Source organism: Schistocerca americana, unplaced genomic scaffold, assembly GCF_021461395.2.
Source record: "Schistocerca americana isolate TAMUIC-IGC-003095 unplaced genomic scaffold, iqSchAmer2.1 HiC_scaffold_1348, whole genome shotgun sequence".
In the NCBI taxonomy this organism is placed as follows: domain Eukaryota; kingdom Metazoa; phylum Arthropoda; class Insecta; order Orthoptera; family Acrididae; genus Schistocerca; species Schistocerca americana.
Genome location: NW_025725425.1, coordinates 17501 through 25000, shown reverse-complemented (window position 1 = coordinate 25000; position 7500 = coordinate 17501). Strand labels below are relative to the sequence as shown.

At 55.7% G+C, this 7500-nt stretch overlaps 3 non-coding genes across 3 annotated transcripts in view; all 3 read right to left on the bottom strand.

Moving 5' to 3' along the window:
* Positions 1-1201, bottom strand: part of LOC124565911 — a 4224-nt gene extending 3023 nt beyond the window's left edge. The window contains exon 1 of the ribosomal RNA XR_006970685.1: positions 1-1201. This exon is cut by the window's left edge and continues 3023 nt beyond it. This is a non-coding gene — a ribosomal RNA (large subunit ribosomal RNA).
* A 188-nt stretch (positions 1202-1389) lies between these two features.
* Positions 1390-1544, bottom strand: LOC124565914. The gene has a single exon (XR_006970686.1). It is a non-coding gene; the product is annotated as a 5.8S ribosomal RNA (ribosomal RNA).
* A 351-nt stretch (positions 1545-1895) lies between these two features.
* LOC124565916 lies at positions 1896-3805 on the bottom strand. Its single transcript, XR_006970688.1, has one exon. It is a non-coding gene; the product is annotated as a small subunit ribosomal RNA (ribosomal RNA).
* Positions 3806-7500: the final 3695 nt, after the last annotated feature.

The following is a 7500-nucleotide window of genomic DNA, read 5'->3' as shown; positions in this document are numbered from 1 at the left end:
TCGCTACGGACCTCCATCAGGGTTTCCCCTGACTTCGTCCTGGCCAGGCATAGTTCACCATCTTTCGGGTCCCAACGTGTACGCTCTAGGTGCGCCTCACCTCGCAATGAGGACGAGACGCCCCGGGAGTGCGGAGGCCGCCGCCCCGTGAAGGGCGGGGAAGCCCCATCCTCCCTCGGCCCGCGCAAGGCGAGACCTTCACTTTCATTACGCCTTTAGGTTTCGTACAGCCCAATGACTCGCGCACATGTTAGACTCCTTGGTCCGTGTTTCAAGACGGGTCGTGAAATTGTCCAAAGCTGAAGCGCCGCTGACGGGAGCGATTATTCCGCCCGAGAGCATCCCGAGCCAACAGCGGCGCGGGTCCGGGGCCGGGCCAGGTAGGTCCGTCATCCGGGAAGAACCGCGCGCGCTTGCCGGGAGCCCGAGCGCCCAAAGGGGCGAATCGACTCCTCCAGATATACCGCCGGGCAGCCAGCCAGGACACCGGGGCTCTGCCCAACAGACGCGAACCGAGGCCCGCGGAAGGACAGGCTGCGCACCCGGGCCGTAGGCCGGCACCCAGCGGGTCGCGACGTCCTACTAGGGGAGAAGTGCGGCCCACCGCACACCGGAACGGCCCCACCCCGCGGCGAGTGGAAAGGCAACCGGACACGACCCCGCCGCGGATTGCTCCGCGCGGGCGGCCGGCCCCATCTGCCGAGGGCGGAGGCCAGTGGCCGGATGGGCGTGAATCTCACCCGTTCGACCTTTCGGACTTCTCACGTTTACCCCAGAACGGTTTCACGTACTTTTGAACTCTCTCTTCAAAGTTCTTTTCAACTTTCCCTCACGGTACTTGTTCGCTATCGGTCTCGTGGTCATATTTAGTCTCAGATGGAGTTTACCACCCACTTGGAGCTGCACTCTCAAGCAACCCGACTCGAAGGAGAGGTCCCGCCGACGCTCGCACCGGCCGCTACGGGCCTGGCACCCTCTACGGGCCGTGGCCTCATTCAAGTTGGACTTGGGCTCGGCGCGAGGCGTCGGGGTAGTGGACCCTCCCAAACACCACATGCCACGACAGGCGGCAGCCTGCGGGGTTCGGTGCTGGACTCTTCCCTGTTCGCTCGCCGCTACTGGGGGAATCCTTGTTAGTTTCTTTTCCTCCGCTTAGTAATATGCTTAAATTCAGCGGGTAGTCTCGCCTGCTCTGAGGTCGTTGTACGAGGTGTCGCACGCCACACCGCCAGCCGGCTGTGCACGCTACCGAGTAAGTACCGGTATGCGAACCGCCAGGCGACGGGCGCGCATCGCACGTTTAAGGAGGCGCGGCCGGCCCCACAGGCGGCCGCGACGCTCCCAGGTCTGCGAAGCGGGGCAAACGCCGCGCGCTTCAGTATACGTAGCCGACCCTCAGCCAGACGTGGCCCGGGAACGGAATCCATGGACCGCAATGTGCGTTCGAAACGTCGATGTTCATGTGTCCTGCAGTTCACATGTCGACGCGCAATTTGCTGCGTTCTTCATCGACCCACGAGCCGAGTGATCCACCGTCCTGGGTGATCTTTTCTTAGTTTACACTGTCTCTTTCAAGACAGTTGCATAGGCGGGACGTAGGCGTGTGGCGGCCCCTGTTCAAGCGTTCTGTGTCCAACGGCCTCACGGCCGATGGGCGTCGTACGGCTCCACACCGGAGCGGACAGGCAGTCGGGCGAAAGTCATTCAAAACCGGCGCCAGGCGCCAGGTGCCGCAGGCCAGCCGCTCCAGCGCTTCAGCGCTCGTACCACACAACATTGGCGTTAGTTTTGAGAAGCACGCGTGGTTCCGCACGCGGCGCACGGCTACTGCGAGCCGTACAGGTAGCGTGTTGCGCGACACGACACGCACATCGAAAGACATGCAGTCTAGTCGGTAATGATCCTTCCGCAGGTTCACCTACGGAAACCTTGTTACGACTTTTACTTCCTCTAAATGATCAAGTTTGGTCATCTTTCCGGTAGCATCGGCAACGACAGAGTCAATGCCGCGTACCAGTCCGAAGACCTCACTAAATCATTCAATCGGTAGTAGCGACGGGCGGTGTGTACAAAGGGCAGGGACGTAATCAACGCGAGCTTATGACTCGCGCTTACTGGGAATTCCTCGTTCATGGGGAACAATTGCAAGCCCCAATCCCTAGCACGAAGGAGGTTCAGCGGGTTACCCCGACCTTTCGGCCTAGGAAGACACGCTGATTCCTTCAGTGTAGCGCGCGTGCGGCCCAGAACATCTAAGGGCATCACAGACCTGTTATTGCTCAATCTCGTGCGGCTAGAAGCCGCCTGTCCCTCTAAGAAGAAAAGTAATCGCTGACAGCACGAAGGATGTCACGCGACTAGTTAGCAGGCTAGAGTCTCGTTCGTTATCGGAATTAACCAGACAAATCGCTCCACCAACTAAGAACGGCCATGCACCACCACCCACCGAATCAAGAAAGAGCTATCAATCTGTCAATCCTTCCGGTGTCCGGGCCTGGTGAGGTTTCCCGTGTTGAGTCAAATTAAGCCGCAGGCTCCACTCCTGGTGGTGCCCTTCCGTCAATTCCTTTAAGTTTCAGCTTTGCAACCATACTTCCCCCGGAACCCAAAAGCTTTGGTTTCCCGGAGGCTGCCCGCCGAGTCATCGGAGGAACTGCGGCGGATCGCTGGCTGGCATCGTTTATGGTTAGAACTAGGGCGGTATCTGATCGCCTTCGAACCTCTAACTTTCGTTCTTGATTAATGAAAACATACTTGGCAAATGCTTTCGCTTCTGTTCGTCTTGCGACGATCCAAGAATTTCACCTCTAACGTCGCAATACGAATGCCCCCGCCTGTCCCTATTAATCATTACCTCGGGTTCCGAAAACCAACAAAATAGAACCGAGGTCCTATTCCATTATTCCATGCACACAGTATTCAGGCGGGCTTGCCTGCTTTAAGCACTCTAATTTGTTCAAAGTAAACGTGCCGGCCCACCGAGACACTCACTCAAGAGCACCCTGGTAGGATTGCAACGGGGTCCGCCTCGGGACGCACGAGCACGCACGAGGCGCGTCGCACGCCTTCAGCTCGCCCCACCGGCAGGACGTCCCACGATACATGCCAGTTAAACACCGACGGGCGGTGAACCAACAGCGTGGGACACAAATCCAACTACGAGCTTTTTAACCGCAACAACTTTAATATACGCTATTGGAGCTGGAATTACCGCGGCTGCTGGCACCAGACTTGCCCTCCAATAGATACTCGTTAAAGGATTTAAAGTGTACTCATTCCGATTACGGGGCCTCGGATGAGTCCCGTATCGTTATTTTTCGTCACTACCTCCCCGTGCCGGGAGTGGGTAATTTGCGCGCCTGCTGCCTTCCTTGGATGTGGTAGCCGTTTCTCAGGCTCCCTCTCCGGAATCGAACCCTGATTCCCCGTTACCCGTTACAACCATGGTAGGCGCAGAACCTACCATCGACAGTTGATAAGGCAGACATTTGAAAGATGCGTCGCCGGTACGAGGACCGTGCGATCAGCCCAAAGTTATTCAGAGTCACCAAGGCAAACGGACCGGACGAGCCGACCGATTGGTTTTGATCTAATAAAAGCGTCCCTTCCATCTCTGGTCGGGACTCTGTTTGCATGTATTAGCTCTAGAATTACCACAGTTATCCAAGTAACGTGGGTACGATCTAAGGAACCATAACTGATTTAATGAGCCATTCGCGGTTTCACCTTAATGCGGCTTGTACTGAGACATGCATGGCTTAATCTTTGAGACAAGCATATGACTACTGGCAGGATCAACCAGGGAGCTGCGTCAACTAGAGCTGAGCAGCCGGCCGCCCGGGAGTGTGTCCCGGGGGCCCGCGCGAACACGCAAGCGTCCGCTCAATTATTCTGCAAACAGGAGGAGGCTGAGCTCCCCTGCACAATACACCTCGAAACCCTCTCAGGTCCCGGCGGCGCGCAGCGCCGTCCTAAGTACTTGGTCGGGTTCGAGAGAGGCGCAATCGCCCGGAGTTTGGCGAGTAGACGCTTTAGGTGCGACCACCCGTGCTCCCAACTGAGCTTGCCGCTGCCGACAGAGGCCCGGGAGCGTGCTGTCGTGGCATTGCCGGCGGGAGACAACACGCGCCACCTACGGTGGCCGGCAGCTCCAACGCCAGCGCCACAGAAGGACAAAAGCCCCACTTGGGTGCCGAAGCGAACTCTCCCAGCACAGCGCACGCGCCAACACGTCCGCACAGCTGCGATACAATCCACCTGCGAGAACCGCAGAGGCGACCGAGCAGCAGACGGCGTCGCGGCGCCGAGCGCCGGGCGGCGGCGCATCCTCAGCGCACACAGTCCTCAATCGGACCAGCACACTGCAGATGTCCACCGCGCTTCGCACCGGGCCCGCGAGGACCTACTTTGGCCGCACGGCGCCGCGTGCAGGGTGCGCCGGCGCGCAGCTGCGCCGCCTGCCGCCTCCGTCGGCCGGCGCGCCTGCCACTGGCCGCCCCCACCAGCCGGCTGTAGCGCGTGCGCCCACGCACCGCGCGGCCAGCACGCCGGAAGGCCCCCCCTCACCGGCCGGGGACGGTCCCACCCAGCCACCGCCGCGTATCGCTTCACACCCACATGCCATTCACGTTCGTGGGCATGGTGGGTATCGCTGAAACAACCGGTTGGTAGCTCAACCGATCGTCGCCATCACTGATTCACCTCTAGCGAGAACAACCGCACCACAACGGTTTACCAGTTCTTCATTTGCGTAACGTCACCAGCAAACGTAGACGTCCATCGCCATTTGCAAATTCAACGATTGTTGCATGCCTGTGTCAGGTGTCACGACACACTATGTCTGCCCACATACACGCAACAACATGTGCACGCTTCGCGAACACGTGGAAGGTGGCCCCCGTACGTATGCGATGTCCATTGCGCGAACGACTGTCAACCGGCCTCTGTCGCATGTCGCAGATGTGGAACGCAGTGCACCATGCTATCACGGTGTGTGAGAAGAGACGACTACGTCTGACAACACGCGCCACTACATCAACAGACGGCTCATGCTGATCGCCATCCACGGCATACCATACTGCAATCCAGCTCTTATAGGGAGACGACACGTAGCTGAGTGCACAATATTTGGACCGTATGGTTCGCCGTTGTTGGCGCAGTCGTGGTACGGTCACACATGTACCACGATGTATCATTCAGTACATGAGGACCAATGTGCGGTACAGTGTGTGATTTGGACGTACAACATCAGCGGACAGTTGCCACAAGCCGTACCACAACGTAGGCTGTGCTTCGCCATGCGAATGCCAATGAACAACTGCGAAGGGCATTGAGCATGTACGTCCTGCCGCCATCCGCATTACAGTGTATAGCTGCAAGGTGTTTAACATGAAGCGATACTCTGGGGACCGGGCAGTGCGAGTAGCAAACTATATTGCGGGGGTTGCAGTTAGGCAACACTACACTAATTTAACGCGTCGTATGACAATTACAGAGCAGGTTAAGGCCCAACGTGTGTTGGGTTAAGGCCCAACGTGTGTTGGGTTAAGGCCCAACGTGTGTTGGGTTAAGGCCCAACGTGTGTTGGGTTAAGGCCCAACGTGTGTTGGGTTAAGGCCCAACGTGTGTTGGGTTAAGGCCCAACGTGTGTTGGGTTAAGGCCCAACGTGTGTTGGGTTAAGGCCCAACGTGTGTTGGGTTAAGGCCCAACGTGTGTTGGGTTAAGGCCCAACGTGTGTTGGGTTAAGGCCCAACGTGTGTTGGGTTAAGGCCCAACGTGTGTTGGGTTAAGGCCCAACGTGTGTTGGGTTAAGGCCCAACGTGTGTTGGGTTAAGGCCCAACGTGTGTTGGGTTAAGGCCCAACGTGTGTTGGGTTAAGGCCCAACGTGTGTTGGGTTAAGGCCCAACGTGTGTTGGGTTAAGGCCCAACGTGTGTTGGGTTAAGGCCCAACGTGTGTTGGGTTAAGGCCCAACGTGTGTTGGGTTAAGGCCCAACGTGTGTTGGGTTAAGGCCCAACGTGTGTTGGGTTAAGGCCCAACGTGTGTTGGGTTAAGGCCCAACGTGTGTTGGGTTAAGGCCCAACGTGTGTTGGGTTAAGGCCCAACGTGTGTTGGGTTAAGGCCCAACGTGTGTTGGGTTAAGGCCCAACGTGTGTTGGGTTAAGGCCCAACGTGTGTTGGGTTAAGGCGCAACATAGGTTAGGTTAAGGCGCAACATAGGTTAGGTTAAGGCGCAACATAGGTTAGGTTAAGGCGCAACATAGGTTAGGTTAAGGCGCAACATAGGTTAGGTTAAGGCGCAACATAGGTTAGGTTAAGGCGCAACATAGGTTAGGTTACGGCGCAACATAGGTTAGGTTAAGGCGCAACATAGGTTAGGTTAAGGCGCAACATAGGTTAGGTTACGGCGCAACATAGGTTAGGTTAAGGCGCAACATAGGTTAGGTTAAGGCGCAACATAGGTTAGGTTAAGGCGCAACATAGGTTAGGTTAAGGCGCAACATAGGTTAGGTTAAGGCGCAACATAGGTTAGGTTACGGCGCAACATAGGTTAGGTTACGGCGCAACATAGGTTAGGTTAAGGCGCAACATAGGTTAGGTTACGGCGCAACATAGGTTAGGTTAAGGCGCAACATAGGTTAGGTTAAGGCGCAACATAGGTTAGGTTAAGGCGCAACATAGGTTAGGTTACGGCGCAACATAGGTTAGGTTACGGCGCAACATAGGTTAGGTTAAGGCGCAACATAGGTTAGGTTAAGGCGCAACATAGGTTAGGTTAAGGCGCAACATAGGTTAGGTTAAGGCGCAACATAGGTTAGGTTAAGGCGCAACATAGGTTAGGTTAAGGCGCAACATAGGTTAGGTTAAGGCGCAACATGGGTTAGGTTAAGGCGCAACATGGGTTAGGTTAAGGCGCAACATGGGTTAGGTTAAGGCGCAACATGGGTTAGGTTAAGGCGCAACATGGGTTAGGTTAAGGCGCAACATGGGTTAGGTTAAGGCGCAACATGGGTTAGGTTAAGGCGCAACATGGGTTAGGTTAAGGCGCAACATGGGTTAGGTTAAGGCGCAACATGGGTTAGGTTAAGGCGCAACATGGGTTAGGTTAAGGCGCAACATGGGTTAGGTTAAGGCGCAACATGGGTTAGGTTAAGGCGCAACATGGGTTAGGTTAAGGCGCAACATGGGTTAGGTTAAGGCGCAACATGGGTTAGGTTAAGGTACAATATGGGTTAGGTTAAGGTACAATATGGGTTAGGTTAAGGTACAATATGGGTTAGGTTAAGGTACAATATGGGTTAGGTTAAGGTACAATATGGGTTAGGTTAAGGTACAATATGGGTTAGGTTAAGGTACAATATGGGTTAGGTTAAGGTACAATATGGGTTAGGTTAAGGTACAATACGGGTTAGGTTAAGGTACAATACGGGTTAGGTTAAGGTACAATACGGGTTAGGTTAAGGTACAATACGGGTTAGGTTAAGGTACAATACGGGTTA